The 22,009-nt window shown below is 49.2% G+C and overlaps 1 pseudogene; it reads right to left on the bottom strand.

Annotated features, from left to right (window-relative positions):
- Window positions 1-2,930: 2,930 nt before the first annotated feature.
- LOC123055728 (flotillin-like protein 2) lies at window positions 2,931-8,487 on the bottom strand (annotated as a pseudogene).
- Window positions 8,488-22,009: the final 13,522 nt, after the last annotated feature.

Genomic DNA, 22,009 nt, shown 5'->3' with positions numbered 1-22,009 from the left:
AGGCTTTAGGGGGGGCTTGTTAGGAGCGCGGCCGGAGATGCTCTAAGCACCATTCCATCCAGGATGGTCTCAGTCATCTCTTGTGTGGGCATAGCACCTCCTGTTCCATCCAATCAATCAGGCATGACCCCACCCAGGCTCTTCATGTGCGATCTCTTGGATCTTAGGTCCTGTAAGTGTAATTGTTATGATTATGAATAAACTAACAGGTGTTTCTAAAAAAATATGTGATCTCTCCTCCGCTTCCCTCGCATAGAACCCCACTGACCGCACTAATTGACCACAGGTCCATCTCACAAGTGACCCCCCGGCAGTCGCAGCACCACTGTATATGCCACAGAAAAAAGGCAACGGGAGAGTATTACATGAGCCAGAATCAAGCTCGGGGCACGGGAAAAAAAATTCCAAGGTCAAATCAGGATTGAGCGAGAGGGATTAGAAACAGTTTGATAAAGAGGCTGTCAGAATTTACAACTGCCGCATGCTCACTACTCCCTCCGTTCCTAAATACTTGTCTTTCTAGGCATTTCAACAAGTGACTACATACGGAGTAAAATGAGTGGATCTACACTTTAAAATATGTCTACATACATCCGTATGTGATAGTCATTTGAAATGCCTAGAAAGACAAGTATTTAGGAACGGAGGGAGTAGATGATTTCATCTTGAAATGACTACACCAAGATTTCTTAGCACACTATCCCTCAAATAAGAATACGACTTTTCTTTCTACGATCGAAATAAGAATATGACTTAGGCTAAGTGCACCTATGCCAACCCAGGATATTCGGAGGTACCACATGTCTTTGTCCGAGGATGTATGAACGTTAATTTTCTTCCATTTGCAGGTCCAAAAGACGGAAAATGAGGCCACATTGTCTCTCTCGAGCATTTTATTAACAGGGACTGGTTCTATTGAGTCCAACCAAGAGTCAAAGAATATTAAATAGACCTCCAGCTTCTCTCTAAAAAGAATTGCAGTCATTCTAGGCTTGCTGTTGCATGATTGCATGGTTTTAACCACTAAAATAAACGCGTGCGAACAGCTGAGATAGTGTAGTAATCTTTTTTTTTCCTTTTTGCCAAGAAGAGATAGTGTAGTAATCTACCAGCACCACCTCTAGAGAATCGCCATTCACCAGTCAAAAGATTAAAAGTTTATTAAAACTAAGTCTCGCCATCGACGAACGCATATGCATACCTCACTTCAGCAGCCACGTGGAAATTTTTATAGCCGTCTCCGGCTGGCCGGATCAATGCCGGTAGCCGAGGAGGGAAGGAGGCAGCGCGGCGTGTAGGAGCCGCACGGATCCTGGTGTCTGCCCGGCGTGGGACTACCGTACAAGACTCCGGTTCCGTACGGGGTTGTGCCCGTGTGGGTACCTGGCACGAGTGGCTGTTAGTCGGTGGGGCCAGTGGGCAGCCTCACACTAGACCTCTACTAGTAGAATGTCCGTGCGTTGCTACGGGCTTTTGAAATATTTTCCTTGAGTTATGTAAACATCATTGAATTTACTCATTAGAATATCAGTTGGAAATAAATGTTGCCATAAACATTTATCGTAATTCCAGCCGGTTTGCTTTATTTTGAGTGTGTTGTTGTTGTGGGATATCATCACTTGCACATCTTTTTGTTGTATAAAACATGGTGAATTTTTGTCCCTTTCCAATGACGTCACCCCAAAAACCCTCTGAATGGGTTTTTTTTGAACCCCGACATGATCCATCATCTCTCTCATATTCTACAAAATTAAATATATATAGAAATATACCTTTTAAGTATTATATCATGTGCAACATACATACAAAGAAGAACAATTATTTGCATGCACCTTTTTTGGTTGTGTAAAACTCGTTGAATTCTTAGCCCCCTCCATCATCGTTACATCAGGGTCTTTGTCAGTCGACATCTCCGAAGCACAATCAAATCCATCAGTTTTTATGACCTACAAAGGTATTCTAATATAAACAAAGATTAGAATAATTTTTTTATGATGGTGGTATGGAAAATATATATTCATTGGACAAATGCTAGAAATGAGCAGTTTCTAGTAGATTGAGTGGCATCCCAATTTTAATAATTTTAGGCTCACCTCTAAATCACATGTTGGTGGTTATTCTCATGAATATCTACTATTTAGGGTATGTGGTATATTGCCCATAAAATACTATGTTACATTTCTCCACGAGCAAAGAACGGATTTCCCCTTTATATAATGATAGTCGGTCATCCGTAATTTCTTGGATATTTTTAAGTAATTTATTGAGAAAATATTTTGTGCTATTCTGAATATATATAGTGTACAAGTATAAATAAAGTTTTATTTTTATGATATTCCCATTATACCCCTCCTATACGACTTGATGTCCTCTCCCGCACGATCGCACTCTATCCACTCCCTCTCCGCACCACTCACTCTCTTGTTCCCCTCCCTCTCTAGATCCATAGACTTCACCGGCGTCGCTCACTCTCATCTCTCCGCCTTCGCCCCCACAACCAACAGAATCGGCGACCTCATCTCCCACCCCTCCTCCCTTTCATCCCTCCCCTCTTCTCACCAAAATTAGTGAAGGGGGGGGGGTCGAGAGACCAGACGGTTGCCTGATCCGCCCACAAACCGGCGAACAACATCACGCCAAGGTCACCAACGCCGTCATGAAATGACAGGCTTCTTCCACCTCGACAGACTTGCTCACGCACCAAGATATGAGAGGGGGCCTTCTACTTCTCCCTCGCTCATCACCCCTTTGGCCAAACCATGGATCAACCTTCCTCTACTCTGACCCATGCCATGGACCGAGCTCACTTCCCTCCTCAAGGTCATCTCTTCACCCCTTTCCTCGTGTGGCATGTTGCACCGCTAACCCTCACCTTATCTCCCTCCCTTTCCTCCCATATCGAGACATGCATGTGTTTCTGCTCGGCCGCTTCACCTCACCGCCGCCTTCATCTCCTTATACAATGTCGTATCCGCCGCCTTCTGCTAGCTGTAGAAGAGCATGTTCGATTCTTGAAACTACAAAATATAAAATGCTGAGGTCAACAAGTATGAATTTCTCTTGTCTCTAGTACTATATTTTTATACATGCTTATTGCATAACCAACCTGTGTGTCGTAGTGTACTGTGGACTTGCTGAGCTGCTCGACCTTGAGCTTGTCAGTTTGGCAGAGCACGTTCTTCATCTTAACCTCCATCTGCAGCTCGGCATCGCGCATGGAGACAGCCTTGGTGGCCTCAACCTCGGCGACCTTGGCCAGCCAGCCCAGCCTTCCCCTTCATGGTGAGGTCGGTCATTGAGGCGGCATTGTCGGCCTTCCTAGTGTTCTCAAACACCCGCACCTCCGCCTTGACCTTGGCCTTCTCCTTGAGCGCCTCGCCCTGCTGCCGCACAGAGAGCACCTTGTTCTCGGCGTCCACCTTGGCGACGTTCTGGCACGTGAGGCCATCCCGCTCCACAAACATCCACCTTGGCCCTGCTCGCTGCCTCCTGTTGTGTCTTCTCGCCGAGGTAGGAGAAGTACTCATGCCCCGTCACGTCCACCAGCTGCTTCACGGTGGCATTGTAGATGAAGAGGCCGAATTGGTCCAGCTCCTTCTGCACGCTGCTGAACACCTCCTGCTTGAACTTTTTGGTGCAGGTGAAAATCTCGTCCATGGTTAGCTGCGCCACCAGCATCCGGGTCTCACCCTCAATCAGCCCTTTAGCCCTTCACCATGTTGTGCCCGTGGCTCCTACCGTACGAGTGCAACAACGCGATCAACTTCACGTGGAGTAGGAGCTTCGCTTCGACGGTGGGCAGGGCTGGACGTACCGCTCGTGGCTCCATCGGTGTTTGACACGCTCGGTCCTGGCTTGTTAGAGAAAATGGACGATCTGGTCTGCTAAAATCGGCCTGGAAAATTGTCGGTCCGATCCGGTCTGGTCTTCAACCAGTCCGACCAAGAGGACTGAGAAAAAATGTCACTGTCGCCGCCATTCAGCGTGCCGACCGGCAGCCCCCGGGTAAACTACCATGTCCCCAAGCTTCCCCTCTCCTTCTTTTCTCTCCTCCCCATGCACCATAGCCTCTCGCCGCCGATGTCGTGCATGCACCACTGACGATCTCGAGTTCTCAACTTGGCGCTGGCAGCGTTCTAGCTGCGAGTTTCGCTGCCATGGCAGCGACCGTTTTAGCACAGCACACATGCAGGCCATCAACTGGGGAAAACGGTCGATTGGGTGTGAACTTCGGATCGTGCGAGAATCGCTCAGCCGTGATTTTCGCGTGAGATTTAATAGCCTCCGCCTATAATCACGCACCATGATCCTACGCTGCCGTTTTCTTTGTTGAAGCATATGTGCAGGTCCACCTGCCGCCACGTGGTTCTCTCTCTCCCATTGCTCTCTCCGTAACAACCTTTCCTTATCGTCTGCGTCTTTATCGCGAGTAAAGGATTAGCAAGGTCAGCTCAGGAGTTAGTTGGGTTACTGGCCGCACCTGCCTGTGTATATCTTGTATAAATGTATACCTCTATAACTGAATATGACTGCTTTCAGTCGTGTTGGTGTGTTCACTTTCTGCACTTCTATTCAGTCGAACAGGAAATAGGAAGTACAAGAGAAACATGGCTTGATCCGAAAATCACGGCACCATTTGACAGCAAACTGAACGTCATGTTTTTTTCATGGTTAATCCCTAATTATGGCAAGGCCCGAACACAAAAAAACATGGGCTCATGAAAAAAAAACCTGCTACGGAAGGTTCATGGCTAACAGTCGCGCACTTGCCGCGGCACATCACCGACCTCATCGTTGGTGCTCCCGCATGTCCACCACCTCGCCACAGCACCCGCACACGCAGCCCACCTCGCCGCTGCCCCAGCACGTTGACGCCGGTGGTGTTTGGCCGGTCCAAATGGTGGCTCGATGAGGGACCGAACCAACCTGGACCGTGTCGCCTTGGTAGCGTCGCCGAGTTCCAGGGTGGTCACCCAGGGACCGATGGTGAAGACTGCGGGCAGGACGAAGGGCAGCTTCTTGGAGCTCTACCAATACCCACGCCTTCTTCACCAGCGTTAAGTCCTCGATGCCCCAGCCGGTGATGGCCAGGTACTACGACGCATACGCGGCGATGAAGCTCGCCGTTGACTGTTTTGCCGGCTGTACCGTTAGGTTTTCTTTCCTTCTTACCTACATAGGACATAGGAGTGTTGACCGATCAAAGGAAATAAATAGAACCTGTTAGTACATATAGCAAAAATGCCCGTGCGATGCAACGGACCTATCAAACTTGTTTTACGTGATCTCGGTTTATGTAATCAATTAATTACGTGATCTCTGTTGTATGTTCTTTCTCTATTCCAAAATTCCACTCACGCGAGTAAGAAGTATTTCACTGTCTTATGCAAGTAGTTCAGTGCATACATATGCTACTTGTTCGTAATTGCAACCTGAACAGAGTAAAAAAATCGGTTCGGTGCATGGATGGATTGATGGGAACACACTGTCTAATGAAAAGGATAAGAATCACATTGGCATGCATAGGTGATTTGAAATTTTAAAAATATAGCATCTACATCTGCGCATCATGAGGAACAATTTCAGAAAAAAAAATTGATCCAGTCAAGTGTATCTTTGGATATTTCATTATCCACTTAGGCCATATTAGTATTACTTCCCACGTGGTGCACATCATCATGATGCATGGGTGTGCCTCGGCGCTTACATTGCAAATGTTATTATTGCAGGAATAGCACACATTCATAAGCTAACGGTTTCACAATGCGTTCTTGCTGATAGTAATTGAACCAAATGAAGCGATGGACAAGCAGATTGATTAAGGAACTCTAGGTAATACTTCATGCCGTAAGCATTAGCTCAAAAAGTTAATTTGTAAGTAACAAAAAAAGGCCTAGGAGAATAGTTCTACCTAAATAAAGTTTACTTCTGCACATGAGAAGATTCACACGAAGCAGAGGGAAGGTGGAGCAGGCCGGTAACCAGGGGAAAAAGCAGAGTGGGAGAAGATTTACACCGCCGTCTCCACTGGATATGGTGTCTCCGCCACATCTGTGGAGGCGCCGCGGCTCCGCCTCGGATGGTGCTCGTGGCTATGGTGAAGAGGAGGGGCGACGCATGAGCGAAGAGGCAGACGGTGCTCGTGGCCAAAAAAGTGGGTCGTTCGAGCTGCGAGAGGGAGGAGGGATCGCCGGGAGGTGGCAAGATCGGTGGGCGGCGGCGGCGGCGTCCAGGTAGGGAAGTCGAGGTAGGGCGCTGTGTTTTTTAGGGGAATTGCTTGTGAAAATAACGTGCGACGACGACGTAGCGAGCGAATCCCCTTAAAAAAGACGTAGCGAGCGGATTCCCTTAAAACTGGTAGGAATGAATACGATTGATGACGTTGATAAATAGTGGTGAATGTTGGCCTAATTTACTATCATCATGCATGGAAACGAATCATCAAGAAAAAGAATACTTCCTATTACTGCGCTCATAGGAAGCTTCCTAATCTCTGCTACCAAACAGTTTCTGCCCAAACAAGGAAGGAAAGTTATGGACGTGATTCGAAAGGAAACAGACGTTATGAAGATTAATTAATTTAGATTTGATCTTTAGAGATTGATCGTGATTGATTCTTTTACATAAAGACATTACTAAATAATTTGCGTCAGTATGGAAAGTTCTGATCCGTTCAGTTTTTTTGTTGTGTGAGAGGGTGACGCATAAATAAACCGATGAAGTGGGGGAGGTGACGAAAAAAAATCTACAAAACCAGCAAAGGTGGGAGGAGGTACTAAAAAACCATGGTAGGTGGGTCGAAAATAAACCCGGAACGGAGACTACCAACTGAGACATTAGGAGTAGAGATATGCATGGACGGACGGTCGGTGAGTGACCAAATAAAGAAAAATCAACCCAGACCAGCTCCTCATACCGGTCCTATACGTCGGGGTTGTTGCCATCCTCATGTCCAGCCTAAATCTGGGCCGGATATGGGGAGGCCCAGGCATGTTCACCACATAAAACTGACTGCTAGGACACACGCGAAAACAGTCAAATATTCGTCGGCCTGATGGGCGTCTTCTCCTATTCTCGATGGAGCCGCATGGTGCCACTCCGGAGCGGCGCCCAAGGGCCCTAGTCCGGCTATTTAAGCCGGACGCCAGCACCCAAACCCTATCCCATCCTCATTTTCCTCCTCTACCCTCCGTCACCGTCACATTCCAATTTGTCTGCCGCTAGCAATGCCGAGGCACCAGACCACTATGTGCTCCATGCTCACGCCGAAGAAGCGGCTCGGTCTCCTTGAGAAGATCCGAGCTAGGCGTGAAGCCCAGATCGCAGCCGTCCTAGCTATCTCCTGACTCACCGGGGTCGGAGGACGACAAGGAGCAGGACCCAGCCATGAGGCGGAGGACACACGTGAGGCAGATATGGCACCTCCGGCTGCGAGCTTCGCCATGACCGAGGCGTTGGCGTGGTCGAGGTGGCCCAAGCGGAGGAGGCGGCGGAGAACCAGGCCATCCTTGACTCCATCTAGTCAGAAGGGAGGTGGAGGCCAACCGCTGTCTCCTCTGCTAGGCGAACGCGGAGCTCGACGAGGTCTTCGTTGAGCTGTCCGAGGACGAGTAGCCGGAGGTGCGGGAAGCAGCTATCCGTCAGGGGGCAGGGCCGTCTGGCACTGCCAGCACGGAGGTCGTTGACATCTCCGACGACGAGTAGTGTAGGCTAGCTTAGGTTATCTACATAGTACGTAGATTTTATTTTGCATACTTCATATGGGTTTGAGGTATCAAATATGAACTAGTTGGATGCAATAGAGAGAAAAATGAGGGGTGATCAGTAACAGTCCGCGGACGCGACCTTGTGCGTCCATGGACATATAGGGGGTCGGAATTGCCAAGTCTGTATGTAGATGTTTTAGGGGCATCTTCAACGATGACCCAAAATCGGCACAGTATCCATCCATTGACCGGTCCGAATCAGTCCGAGTACAATAATATGGGAGTCGAGCAATCCAACCGTGCTCGCACGCATTTGAAAGTAGATTTTAATGATCTCGACAAATTTCAACAAACACAATGGAATTCAGCAAAGTTCGGACATAATTTACATAAACGAATTATATTTTGTCGGTTTAACTAAAAAAACTAGTAGGATAACTTGTAGCGAATGATGATGTCGTACGCGTGACCGCCCTGGCCAGCCGCACTGCCATCGCCGTCCGTGCCGTCGTCATCACCGTCGTTGTTAAGAGTAGTCCTTCTAGTGGCAGAAGGGCGCGGGGCCGTAGCAGTCCTGCCCGACCATCGTCTAGCGCTCATGGAGGAGCTACTCCGCTTCCTCCTATGCTGTGCGGAGGGATGCCGCGACCAATGCCGCCCCTGGCTGTGGAGCCCTAGCAGCGGTCTTGCCCCTGGCGGCATTGGCGGAGGTTTCTCTTAATGACCATTCCTCCCTATTCTTGGCGAGCTCCCCATCTAGGTGGCGGTGGCGAGTGGCCATCTTTGCGGTGGTGACAGACTGGTTGAGGGCCTGGGCCGCCGCCAGGTCAGGGGCATTGCTGTGACGCCCCCGATTTGACCGTACACTAATCATGCACGCAAATGTGTACGGTCAAGATCAGGGACTCACGGGAAGATATCACAACACAACTCTACAACATAAATAAGTCATACAAGCATCATAATACAAGCCAGGGGCCTCGAGGGCTCGAATACAAGTGCTCGATCATAGACGAGTCAGCGGAAGCAACAATATCTGAGTACAGACATAAGTTAAACAAGTTTGCCTTAAGAAGGCTAGCACAAACTGGGATACAGATCGAACGAGGCGCAGGCCTCCTGCCTGGGATCCTCCTAACTACTCCTGGTCGTCGTCAGCGGACTGCACGTAGTAGTAGGCACCTCCAGTGTCGTAGGAGTCGTCGTCGGCGGTGGCGTCTGGCTCCTAGACTCCAGCATCTGGTTGCGACAACCAGGTAGAAAGGAAACGGGAAAAAAGGGAGAGAAGCAACCGTGAGTACTCATCCAAAGTACTCGCAAGCAAGGAGCTACACTACATATGCATGGGTACATGTGTAAAGGGCCATATCAGTGGACTGAACTGCAGAATGCCAGAATAAGAGGGGGATAGCTAATCCTGTCGAAGACTACGCTTCTGGCAGCCTCCATCTTGCAGCATGTAGAAGAGAGTAGATTGTAGTCCTCCAAGTAGCATCGCATAGCATAATCCTACCCGGCGATCCCCTCCTCGTCGCCCTGTTAGAGAGCGATCACCGGGTTATATCTGACACTTGGAAGGGTGTATTTTATTAAGTATATGGTTCTAGTTGTCATAAGGTCAAGGTACAACTCCGGGTCGTCCTTTTACCGAGGGACACGGCTATTCGAATAGATAAGCTTCCCTGCAGGGGTGCACCACATAACCCAACACGCTCGATCCCATTTGGCCGGACACACTTTTCTGGGTCATGCCCGGCCTCGGAAGATCAACACGTCGCAGCCCCACCTAGGCTCAACAGAGAGGTCAGCACGCCGGTCTAAATCCTATGCGCGCAGGGTTCTGGGCCCATCGCCCATTGCACACCTGCACGTTGCGAGGGCGGCCGGAAGCAGACCTAGCCTAGCAGGCGTTCCAGTCCAATCCGGCGCGCGCCGCTCCGTCGCTGACGTCAAGAAGAGCTTCGGCTAATACCACGACGTCGAGTGCCCATAACTGTTCCCGCGTAGCTGGTTAGTGCGTATAGACCAAATGGCCAGACTCAGATCAAATACCAAGATCTCGTTAAGCGTGTTAAGTATCCGCGAACGCCGACCAGGGCCAGACCCACCTCTCTCCTAGGTGGTCTCAACCTGCCCTGTCGCTCCGCCACAAAGTAACAGTCGGGGGCCGTCAGGAACCCAGGCCCACCTCTACCGGGATGGAGCCACCTGTCCTTTCAGCCCCCTCATCAGAATCACTTGCGAGTACTCAACGAGCCGACCCGATTTTAGTCACCACATGTGTTATGTATAATTGTATATAGTATATACCCGTGATCACCTCCCGAAGTGATCACGGCCCAGTAGTATAGCATGGCAGACGGACAAGAGTGTAGGGCCACTGATGGAACACTAGCATCCTATACTAAGCAGTAGGATAGCAGGTAAGGGTAACAACTGTAGCAACAATGACAGGCTATGCAACAGAATAGGATTAACCGAAAGCAGTAACATGCTACACTACTCTAATGCAAGCAGTAGAGAGTAGAGTAGGCGATATCTGGTGATCAAGGGGGGGCTTGCCTGGTTGCTCTGGCAAGAAGGAGGGGTCGTCAACACCGTAGACGTACTGGGTAGCAGCGGCGTCGGTCTCGTAGTCTACCGGAGAAGGAGAGGGGGAAGAAACAGTAAATACGGAGCAAACAAAGCATCACAAAACATAAGGAGGCAAAACGCGGTGCTAGGTATGCCCTAACGCGGTAGGAGGTGATACCGACGAAGGGGGGAAACATCCGGGAAAGTATCCCCGGTGTTTCGCGTTTTCGGACAGATAAACCGGAGGGGGAAAGTTTCGCTATGCTAGGGATGTGTGGTGGACGAACGGGCTACGTATTCGGATTCGTCTCGTCGTCCTAAGCAACTTTCATGTACAAAGTTTTCCCATCCGAGTTACGGATTATTTTATATTCATTTTTAAAGATTTAAATTAATTTATAAATTATTATTATTAATTTAATCCGAAAATGGCATTACTGCATCAGCATGACGTCAGCATGACGTCATCAGTCACCAAAGGTGTTGACTGGATCAAGCTGACGTGTGGGTCCCATCTGTCATTGACACATTGCCCTAACTAACAGATTAGTTAGTTTAATTAGATATTTAGGTTAATTAAGTTTAATTAGTTTAACTAAGCGGGATTAATTAAGTTAATTAATTAATTTTATTATTAATTTAATTTTAATTTTTTTATCTATCTTTTTTCTAAACGTTTTGGGGCCGGGCCCCACTGTCATAGGCCTATCTGGCCAAGGCGGGGGCCCCTGTGGTCAGTGACCCAGGGTGGGGCGGCGCCTGTGGCCGGCCAGCCACGGCTGTGCCGCGCGCACGCGGCCACTAGGCGAAGCCAGGGCACGGCGAGGCCGGAGCGGGGGCGCGTGGGCGCCGGCGCCCGACGCGGCCAGCAGGGGAGGGGGGAGGAAGGGGTCGGCGCGTGGCCCGTGGCCGAGGCCGGAGCAGCGGCGTGGCGGGGCGAGGGGACAGGGCGGCGCGGCGGTGCGAGCAGGGGAAGCGCGGACCGCGGTCGGCAGCGTACGCAGGCGATGCGGGCGAGGCGCGCGGCAAGGCGCGGGGGCGCGCGAGCAGGGGCATGCCGGACGGGGCGTGGTACACGGCGCGGCGACGGGAGGAAAGGGAGGAAATGAGGGGGGGTTCCTCACAGGGGAGCTGCAGGGGGAAGGCAGCGGGCTCGGGGAGGTGGCAGCAGTGTCGCCGGCGATGGGGGCGGCGAAAGACGGCGCCGTTCGGGGGAGATGCCGGCGTCGGGGTCGACCCGGTCGATCCGGCGACGGAGCTCGTCAGTGGGGATGAGGAGGCAGCGACCACGACGATGTCGAGGCGGCGAGGGGCATCCGGCGAGGTCGCCGGCAGGACGCGCGAGGCCGGGGGTGGGTAGGAGGCGCACGGGGTGGGGCGGCACCGGGCAGTGGCGGCGGGGGCGAGTGCCCCGATCCATAAGCGGGAGGGGGAAGGATGGAGACGTGGGGTGGGGATCGTGGGGAGTGGGGGGGAGCGAGTGGGGTGACAGGGGGTTACGGCTAGGGTTTCGGGGGGATATGGAGAGGGAGTGGGCCGGCCGGTTTGTTGGGCCAGGTGGGCCGGTCGCCTGCTAGGCCTGAGCCCAGTGGGAGGGGTGTTAGCCTTTTTGTTTTTTTTCTTTCTTTCTGTTTTTTTTACTTTTAGTTTCTTTAGTTTTGTAAAACCTATAGTCAGCTCCTAAATTAGAAATAGTAATTATACCACTGCCACAATTAACTTGGCACCTAAATATAATAGTTTGTAATTGTTTATTATTTTAAAAGCATTTAAATAATTGTTTTTGCTACTGTTTTACTCATTTTAGAGTATTGAGACATTTTATAAAAGTGTGGTTTCTCTGCCATAATTACCTATGCATGTTTGACAAATTTGAATTTTTGACTTTAAAGTTGAATTTGAATACGAACAGTGATTTGGTTCAAGTGAGGATTGGCAACGATAATGTGATGACGTGGCACCATTAATAGAGGTTTACTGTAGCTTAATTATCCGGGCGTCACAATTCTCCTCCACTACAAGAAGTCTCGTCCCGAGATTTAAGAGGTAGAGAAGGGGGGGAAGGTCTAGTCACGAAATTCTAACGGATCTTCTCGGCCTTGGTTGCTCTTCTCGAAGAGGTCGATCCATTACATTGACGTCTGCATTTCTCTGCTTCAGGTCATCATGGTGAAGTCGTCCTTTTCTTTGGGAACTCCAACGTACTTACGAATCGGTAAGGGGCAGCTCGGCTACGGCAAAATGATTATGAGGGAAACAATCTGGGGTTAACCCATGAATGATCATAAGAGTATCTCTCGAGTTGAACATATAAAATACATCGAGAGTAAGGTACGAAGGTACAATAAGAGGTTGCAAGCGGATAGATAGTTGCTCGAAGTCTGAACCAGAGTGAGAAAGGGGTTCAGAGCAGCGAGAGTAAGTATTGCGTCTCATACCAGAATAGAGCACTAGGAAGGTGGCCCGCGAATTAAATACGAAGCCAAGTGTGAGGAATAACCATTAGAAACAGGGTTGTATAGAAGAGTCAGGTTTCGATCCTGTGGAACTGTGGGTTATGGGCCCACCATGTGGTTTTTTTTATAGGAGCAGTGACATATTGCACGGTCATGATAGCAAGGCATGTCAGAGAATACCCTGTCAGTTATGTCGGCAACACGTTGGTACCAAGGGCGAGGGACGAAGAGAACCATTTTCCTGCTCGTTGAAACGAGGCGGTCCAATAGGCAAAGTTCTCATCCATCGGTGGCTACCGAAATGTCATCAACAAAAGTAACATGGTCTACTGAGAGAGTGGTACAACGAGGTGCTCAACTAAGCAGGGAATTATCTCTGCTCAGCTAAGTCAGATTACAAGAAAGGTTAAACAAAACAATGGAAAGGAAAATATGATTATCAGAGTAAACAGTACAATGGAAAGGAAAATGTGTTTAAACACATATTTCAAGGGTATATCCTTCCCAAGGACAAGCAGAGCATGATATCCATGATAGGATATAATGCAGAAAACCCTTTAGGTAAGGGGAGAGCAATTTCATGACATTACCCATACAACGGTGTCTGGATAATTGAGCAGGAAACAATTAGCTTTGGGCTTCAAATGTTCCTGTTGAAAATCGGAGTACCATAGACATGCTTTGAGATAGCATTGACATGGTCAACAGGTGAAGATCAGAATTAGGAAACAAAAAGGATCCATCAGGACCAACTTATAGAATAAGTCTTACAATTTCCTCATGGAAGAATGGATAACCTTGCTGAAAAGGAATCTATAACAATAGGGCCAACCGGCCAGGTGTGCTAGGCACGACATCACCTTACCGGGTCACATAAGACCAATGTTATAACTCTTGGAAATATGTTCCAACCATCATATCTGACCGAGATTCAGATCTGATTGGTGTCAGGATAACTCAGACTCAGGATGCCTGAGAAGAAAGGTGCAACACAAATTGTCGAGATGACATTGTAAGATTCTCGAGAATTGAACTATGGAAGCGAGTTCCGAAACAAGAGTTCATCATTAAACCAAGGAGAGGATGAGGGGGTGGCTGATGGACTCAGCGGCAATTCCTCGAGATTAACAAAAGATGGATTTCCACAACTATGTGAACAAGGAGATAACATTTGTCAGATCAAATGGTATAATGATGTATGCTCGAGGAAAACATACACAAATAAACATTGGTTGAAAGGTGCACCCGAAATATGGGGTTAGGTAGCATGATCAATGTTAGAATGGTGGTTCAGCAACCGATAGGCTAAGAATGAATTATCGATCATTAACTTCAAAGCAATAGGGTTGCTAGAAGTGCAGAATCCAAACAACACCGTTCACTTGTGGGTACCCCGGTTGGAATCAACACGAGGACCAAGAAAGAATGGTGATGGTGAGAAGTATCATTATAGCGAGAATTCTTAAGAGGTGGAGCAATCCTCACAACATTCTTGACATCAAAGATGGTAATACTCCGCGGTAGAACTTAACATAAGTTGGATAGCGAGGAAATCAAGGTACAACACAAAACACGAACAAGTTTGTGTTGAATGGAAGGCAATAAAATGGTCGATGATAAAACAAATCATCGAGGGCAAGGATGTTATTTCTCATCCAGAATTCGATAGATATCTTGGAAGAGCTCAGAATGTTGATGATGTTCACGACACATTTGTAGCGAGAATTTATGAAGAGGTAATCGATCGGCGATGACATCAAGTCAAAGGAATGATGACGCGAAAGGTTATTGGAACCAGAGGTACGACACAAACTCGAAATCAAGCTTGTTGTTCAAGGCTAAATGATATGGCAAGGAAAATCGACGTAAGCTTAGCTCATCATCGAAGTGGTGCTCCAAGAATAAGGACCAGGTAGCACGGTTAAAATCACCACGACAATGATATAGCCATACAGGAATGGCGTGATCGGGTACAAACTCGTACTTAAAGAAGATTATCAAGTGTCGTTGAACCGTAGTGCGGACTCGGTTCAGTTATCGGTGTCTTTGAGTGTTTAATAACTGAGAGCCCGTGAAAAATTGGAATCAGTGAGAATATTAGTTGATGAAGAACTCACAAGAAGTTATGTAGTTCCGTGGTATTCTCGAGATACTTGAGGGTACTACTCAAGGGAAGATCAGCATAGAAACTGAACTGGAGTGCAGACTTGCAATAGCAGATACTTTAATCTTATCATGATAGATGAGGCAATGGAATGGTTTCCTTCCAGATGTATTGAATATGGTTAGAATGGTTGAAACCATAACTGCAAGGGATCCAATTTACTACACCGGAAGAATCATTCGAATGTTTAAATATTCTTGCAAGAAGCTTTCATGATAAGTTCCACATCGTGTCCGTGGGCATGAACACAAATGTTCAAGGTCGACTCCCATTTCTGCAATGCATAACCTTTCATTCACTTCTCGTTTACGAAGAAGTTGTAGTGCTGAAATTTTATCTGGCGAAGCACCAGAAGAGTATGACTCGTGAAAACTTTCGGGTTCACACGGATTAGAGAAGGCTTCAACCCATAGGGGCATCTTGGGAACATATACCGCAAACTTCAGGAGTAAATAACACAAGCTCGAAAGGAGAGCATTGTTGACAAAGCATAGGATACAATTTACCAAAGGCATTATGTATCCGAGAAAAGACTCACAAAGTTATTGAATATGAAGGACGTCGTCGGATAAAATCCAACAAGGTTCTGATGGTCCATAAGGGATCTGGTGTGAGCATCGGTACCCAACCAGAAGAAAAAGCATGTAAGGAGATCAGATGATAGAAACAACTGACTACTTCAGAGCTCATTTGCAAAAGAATTATGAATTCCAAGACAAGGGATCAGAAGCAATGCTCTGATTAGGGATGGATAAGCTGAATAGCCTTAGGGGTACAAACGACGACGATTTGATTGGTCGAGATCCAGCTCATGTTAAAAATGATGTCTGAGCCGGAAGGATGAATTCTAGGATCTGATTGAGGATTGTGAGCATTCGCAACATATTGAATCAATGGACTCAAAAAGATAATGACAAAGGGTGCCAATAAGATTTCGAGACTTATGGGATTAATCATAATGCTAGTAAGCAAGAATTTCAAGAGCAATAGGCTCCTGAGGATTTTCGGAAGATCGAATAGTATTTTGAAGACTATTGTGAAATACATGAATCAACTGGGGATGAGTCGATACTCGGTAGGTGCGAGTAATTATCCGTATGGGTATTTCTGCGGCAAGGAACTACAAGGCAGTGGTACAAGGGATTCTTAAAAAGCCGGAGAGCAATTCGATGTATCTGGTAATAACAAGAGAAACTCAGAGTAATTGTATGAACAACAAGTGTATGTTGTTATCCATATGGATATATCGGTAGTAGGGAATTGAAAAGGCAGAGGGCACAAGGGTCTCGAGAATGATCGAAGAGTATCTTCAACATCTTCTGGTGCAGTCGGCGACCATCTGTGATAAAGGGCTCTCCGGGAGAAAGTATTTACGAGAACCTACAGTTAGTCTTTTTAGCAAAATCATTTAACCCGAATAGGAGAGAGATCAGAGTCCCAGAGTATAGACAAGGAGTAAAAGATCCTAATACCACCCAATGGCGACGTGGGCCCGTAAGACACACAGCCATGTTAGTAAAAGTTTTGTAATGTCTAGACTCGACTTCGGCCAAGGAGTGTGGAAAGGGGGATTCCTACAGGCAGTTGGCTCTGATACCAACTTGTGACGCCCCCGATTTGACCGTACACTAATCATGCACGCAAATGTGTACGGTCAAGATCAGGGACTCACGGGAAGATATCACAACACAACTCTACAACATAAATAAGTCATACAAGCATCATAATACGAACCAGGGGCCTCGAGGGCTCGAATACAAGTGCTCGATCATAGACGAGTCAGCGGAAGCAACAATATCTGAGTACAGACATAAGTTAAACAAGTTTGCCTTAAGAAGGCTAGCACAAACTGGGATACAGATCGAACGAGGCGCAGGCCTCCTGCCTGGGATCCTCCTAACTACTCCTGGTTGTCGTCAGCGGACTGCACGTAGTAGTAGGCACCTCCAGTGTCGTAGGAGTCGTCGTCGGCGGTGGCGTCTGGCTCCTGGACTCTAGCATCTGGTTGCGCCAACCAGGTAGAAAGGAAAGGGGGAAAAGAGGGAGAGAAGCAACCGTGAGTACTCATCCAAAGTACTCGCAAGCAAGGAGCTACACTACATATGCATGGGTACATGTGTAAAGGGCCATATCAGTGGACTGAACTGCAGAATGCCAGAATAAGAGGGGGATAGCTAATCCTGTCGAAGACTACGCTTCTGGCGGCCTCCATCTTGCAGCATGTAGAAGAGAGTAGATTGTAGTCCTCCAAGTAGCATCGCATAGCATAATCCTACCCGGCGATCCCCTCCTTGTCGCCCTGTTAGAGAGCGATCACCGGGTTATATCTGACACTTGGAAGGGTGTATTTTATTAAGTATCCGGTTCTAGTTGTCATAAGATCAAGGTACAACTCCGGGTCATCCTTTTACCGAGGGACACGGCTATTCGAATAGATAAACTTCCCTGCAGGGGTGCACCACATAACCCAACACGCTCGATCCCATTTGGCCGGACACACTTTTCTGGGTCATGCCCGGCCTCGGAAGATCAACACGTCGCAGCCCCACCTAGGCTCAACAGAGAGGTCAGCACGCCGGTCTAAATCCTATGCGCGCAAGGGTCTGGGCCCATCGCCCATTGCACACCTGCACGTTGCGAGGGCGGCCGGAAGCAGACCTAGCCTAGCAGGCGTTCCAGTCCAATCCGGCGCGCGCCGCTCCGTCGCTGACGTCAAGAAGAGCTTCGGCTGATACCACGACGTCGAGGCCCATAACTGTTCCCGCGTAGCTGGTTAGTGCGTATAGACCAAATGGCCAGACTCAGATCAAATACCAAGATCTCGTTAAGCGTGTTAAGTATCCGCGAACGCCGACCAGGGCCAGACCCACCTCTCTCCTAGGTGGTCTCAACCTGCCCTGTCGCTCCGCCACAAAGTAACAGTCGGGGGCCGTCAGGAACCCAGGCCCACCTCTACCGGGATGGAGCCACCTGTCCTTTCAGCCCCCTCATCAGAATCACTTGCGAGTACTCAACGAGCCGACCCGACTTTAGTCACCACATGTGTCATGTATAATTGTATATAGTATATACCCGTGATCACCTCCCGAAGTGATCACGACCCAGTAGTATAGCATGGCAGACGGACAAGAGTGCAGGGCCACTGATGGAACACTAGCATCCTATACTAAGCAGTAGGATAGCAGGTAAGGGTAACAACTGTAGCAACAATGACAGGCTATGCAACAGAATAGGATTAACCGGAAGCAGTAACATGCTACACTACTCTAATGCAAGCAGTAGAGAGTAGAGTAGGCGATATCTGGTGATCAAGGGGGGGGCTTGCCTGGTTGCTCTGGCAAGAAGGAGGGGTCGTCAACACCGTAGACGTACTGGGTAGCAGCGGCGTCGGTCTCGTAGTCTACCGGAGAAGGAGAGGGGGAAGAAACAGTAAATACGGAGCAAACAAAGCATCACAAAACATAAGGAGGCAAAACGTGGTGCTAGGTATGCCCTAACACAGTAGGAGGTGATACCGACGAAGGGGGGAAACATCCGGGAAAGTATCCCCGGTGTTTCGCGTTTTCGGACAGATGAACCGGAGGGGGAAAGTTGCATGTTCGCTATGCTAGGGATGTGTGGTGGACAAACGGGCTACGTATTCGGATTCGTCTCGTCGTCCTAAGCAACTTTCATGTACAAAGTTTTCCCATCCGAGTTACGGATTATTTTATATTCATTTTTAAAGATTTAAATTAATTTATAAATTATTATTATTAATTTAATCCGAAAATGGCATTACTGCATCAGCATGACGTCATCAGTCAACAAAGGTGTTGACTGGATCAAGCTGACGTGTGGGTCCCATCTGTCATTAACACATTGCCCTAACTAACAGATTAGTTAGTTTAATTAGATATTTAGGTTAATTAAGTTTAATTAGTTTAACTAAGCGGGATTAATTAAGTTAATTAATTAATTAATTAATTTTATTATTAATTTAATTTTAATTTTTTTATCTATCTTTTTTAAACATTTTGGGGGCGGGCCCCACTGTCATAGGCCTATCTGGCCAGGGCGGGGGCCCTGTGGTCAGTGACCCAGGGTGGGGTGGCGGCTGTGGCCGGCCAGCCACGGCTGTGCCGCGCGCACGCGGCCACTGGGCGAAGCCAGGGCACGGCGAGGCCGGAACGGGGCCGGAGCGGGCGCGTGGGCGCCGGCGCCCGACGCGGCCAGCAGGGGAGGGGGTGGAAGGGGTCGGCGCGTGGCCCGTGGCCGGGGCCGGAGCAGCGGCGCGGCGGGGCGAGGGGACAGGGCGTCACGGCGGTGCGAGCAGGGGAAGCGCGGACCGCGGTCGGCAGTGAACGCAGGCGATGCGGGCGAGGCGCGCGGCAAGGCGCGGGGGCGCGCGAGCAGGGGCATGCCGGACGGGGCGTGGTACACGGCGCGGCGACGGGAGGAAAGGGAGGAAACGAGGGGGTTCCTCACAGGGGAGCTGCAGGGGGAAGGCAGCGGGCTCGGGGAGGTGGCGGCAGTGTCGCCGGCGATGGGGGCGACGGAAGACGGCGCCGCTCGGGGGAGATGCCGGCGTCGGGGTCGACCCGGTCGATCCGGCGACGGAGCTCGTCAGTGGGGATGAGGAGGCATCGACGACGACGATGTCGAGGCGGCGAGGGGCATCCGGCGAGGTCGCCGGCAGGACGCGCGAGGCCGGGGGTGGGTAGGAGGCGCACGGGGTGGGGCGGCACCGGGCAGCGGCGGCGGGGGCGAGTGCCCCGATCCAGAAGCGGGAGGGGGAAGGAGGAAGACGTGGGGTGGGGATCGTGGGGGAGTGGAGGGGAGCGAGTGTGGTGACAGGGGGTTACGGCTAGGGTTTCGGAGGGATATGGAGAGGGAGTGGGCCGGCCGGTTTGTTGGGCCACGTGGGCCGGTCGCCTGCTGGGCCTGAGCCCAGTGGAGGGGTGTTAGCCTTTTTTTTTTACTTTTAGTTTCTTTAGTTTTGTAAAACCTATAGTCAGCTCCTAAATTAGAAATAGTAATTATACCACTGCCACAATTAACTTGGCACCTAAATATAATAGTTTGTAATTGTTTATTATTTTAAAAGCATTTAAATAATTGTTTTTCTACTGTTTTACTCATTTTAGAGTATTGAAACATTTTATAAAAGTGTGGTTTCTCTGCCATAATTACCTATGCATGTTTGACAAATTTGAATTTTTGACTTTAAAGTTGAATTTGAATACGAACAGTGATTTGGTTCAAGTGTGGATTGGCAACGGTAATGTGATGACGTGGCACCATTAATAGAGGTTTACTGTAGCTTAATTATCCGGGCGTCACAATTGCGGAACCAGGCAGGCGCCTCGTTCGACTTGGCAAACGACACGACGCGTTGTGCTGCTCCTGCCTGTGACGCCCTGTCCTCGGGCGACACGCCGCCATGGCCACCAAGGTACTGGAGGACCTGGTCGCGCCAGTTGCGGCGTGACGGCGACCCAGACCCGTCGATCTGGGTGTAGCAACTGTGCTGCGGCGAAGTCGGCTCGTCCTTCACATGACGCTTGATTTGGATGACACCGTTGCGTTGGGGGGATGACGACTCCACCTTAACGCAGTGGAGATGCGACGTCGCCTTCTGCTTGACGCGATAGCGAGGCGGGGAGTTCGGATCCTCCGTACTAATGGCCCGCGATGGCGAGGGCGGCGTCGGACCACGTTCTCGGAGCAACCACTCTGTCAGTAGCTCCATTTGTGGGAGGAACACCTCGTCCGTGGCTGCGGCCTCTGAGAGGAGGCGTGGCTCCTATGACCTTGCCTGGTCCTCCACATCGCCAATTAGATGACGATCTCCTCTCTAACGAGGGCCGTGGAGCCCGAGGCCCCGGAGAGCAAGAGTGGCGGCACCACAATCCGATGGGAGATCCAGAGCCATCGCCACCTGCCTGCGTTGAGAACCATGACTTCGGCATGGTGTGGAGGCGATGTTGTCGCCGACGCTGGAGCGGAGAGGGTGGGAGCGGAGAGGGTCAGAGTGTGGTGCGGTGTGGACAGCGTGGGAGGCCTGCTTAAATAGGCGTGGCGGCCAGGCGAAGGGACTGGAAGCCGACTTCAATGCGGCGCACATGCCGGAGTAGGTTTCTCGGTTGCTGAGCCTGCATTGAAGCAACGCCACTTGCTCACCCGATCGCGTCACTCTGACTGGCATCAATGCCGGCCTGTCAAGTCTGGCGCTGACTGGCATGTGTGACAATTGATTTACCCAGGAGGTTTGTATGGGTGGAACTGGATCGTCGGATGCGTGCGTGGTAGTGGTCTGGACGCCTATATAGCCCCCGGTTTGCTTATTGTTTGCGGGAAAAGGACGCTCGGACTGGTCTGCGAACGTGTGTGGTACCGCGTTGGATGACAAAACACTTCCAGACAGCCAGGTCCAGACAAATGCTGCCGGTTTGAGGGCTAGCGTGCGAGATGCTCTAACGTCCGTCCCTAAAACGGATGTACTATTTATCCACGGACCCTCGGGATTAGTATATACGTGTTTGTGAGCGTCTGCATCTGTAATATGTTTTTAAAAAACTAGTATTTCTCAACGAAACCACAACCATTAATTATAAGATAAATATGGCAAATTATATAACTCGGCATCACTCGAAAGTGCCAAATGGAGAGCGAGCTCCATGAAAGCCACAATTTGAAAACCTCAAAATTCTAACCTTTTGGTCTTAAAAAATTCTGAAAAAATACACATATACTTAGATACATAATGTACATATGTGTAAATTTTCAGGTCGAACTACGTTAAAGTGAGAGCTACACAAGAAAAACGAATCTGGGGCTTTTTAGCATATGTTTTTTTTGCGGATAGTTTTAGCATATGTATTGTTCACCCTCAAAGTTCATAATTTTGTTCTTTTTCTGTGCAGCTCACAATTCAAGGTATTTCATCCTAAAATTTTATGAACATACACATGATGTCCTTGGACATGTGTATTTTTTTCAAATTTTTTAAAAAAGAAAATTTTGACATTTTCAAAATAAGGCGTCCATGGAGCTGTGTCTCCAAAATGCCCTACCTATACGGTTAGCGGTGAATGAGGGCGAACCTCATGTACGAGTAATTTTGTCCA

This window comes from Triticum aestivum, chromosome 2D (genome assembly GCF_018294505.1).
Source record: "Triticum aestivum cultivar Chinese Spring chromosome 2D, IWGSC CS RefSeq v2.1, whole genome shotgun sequence".
Classification (NCBI taxonomy): Eukaryota; Viridiplantae; Streptophyta; class Magnoliopsida; order Poales; family Poaceae; genus Triticum; species Triticum aestivum.
Note: the sequence above shows the minus strand (reverse complement) of the source record. Positions and strands in the feature narration are given on the sequence as shown.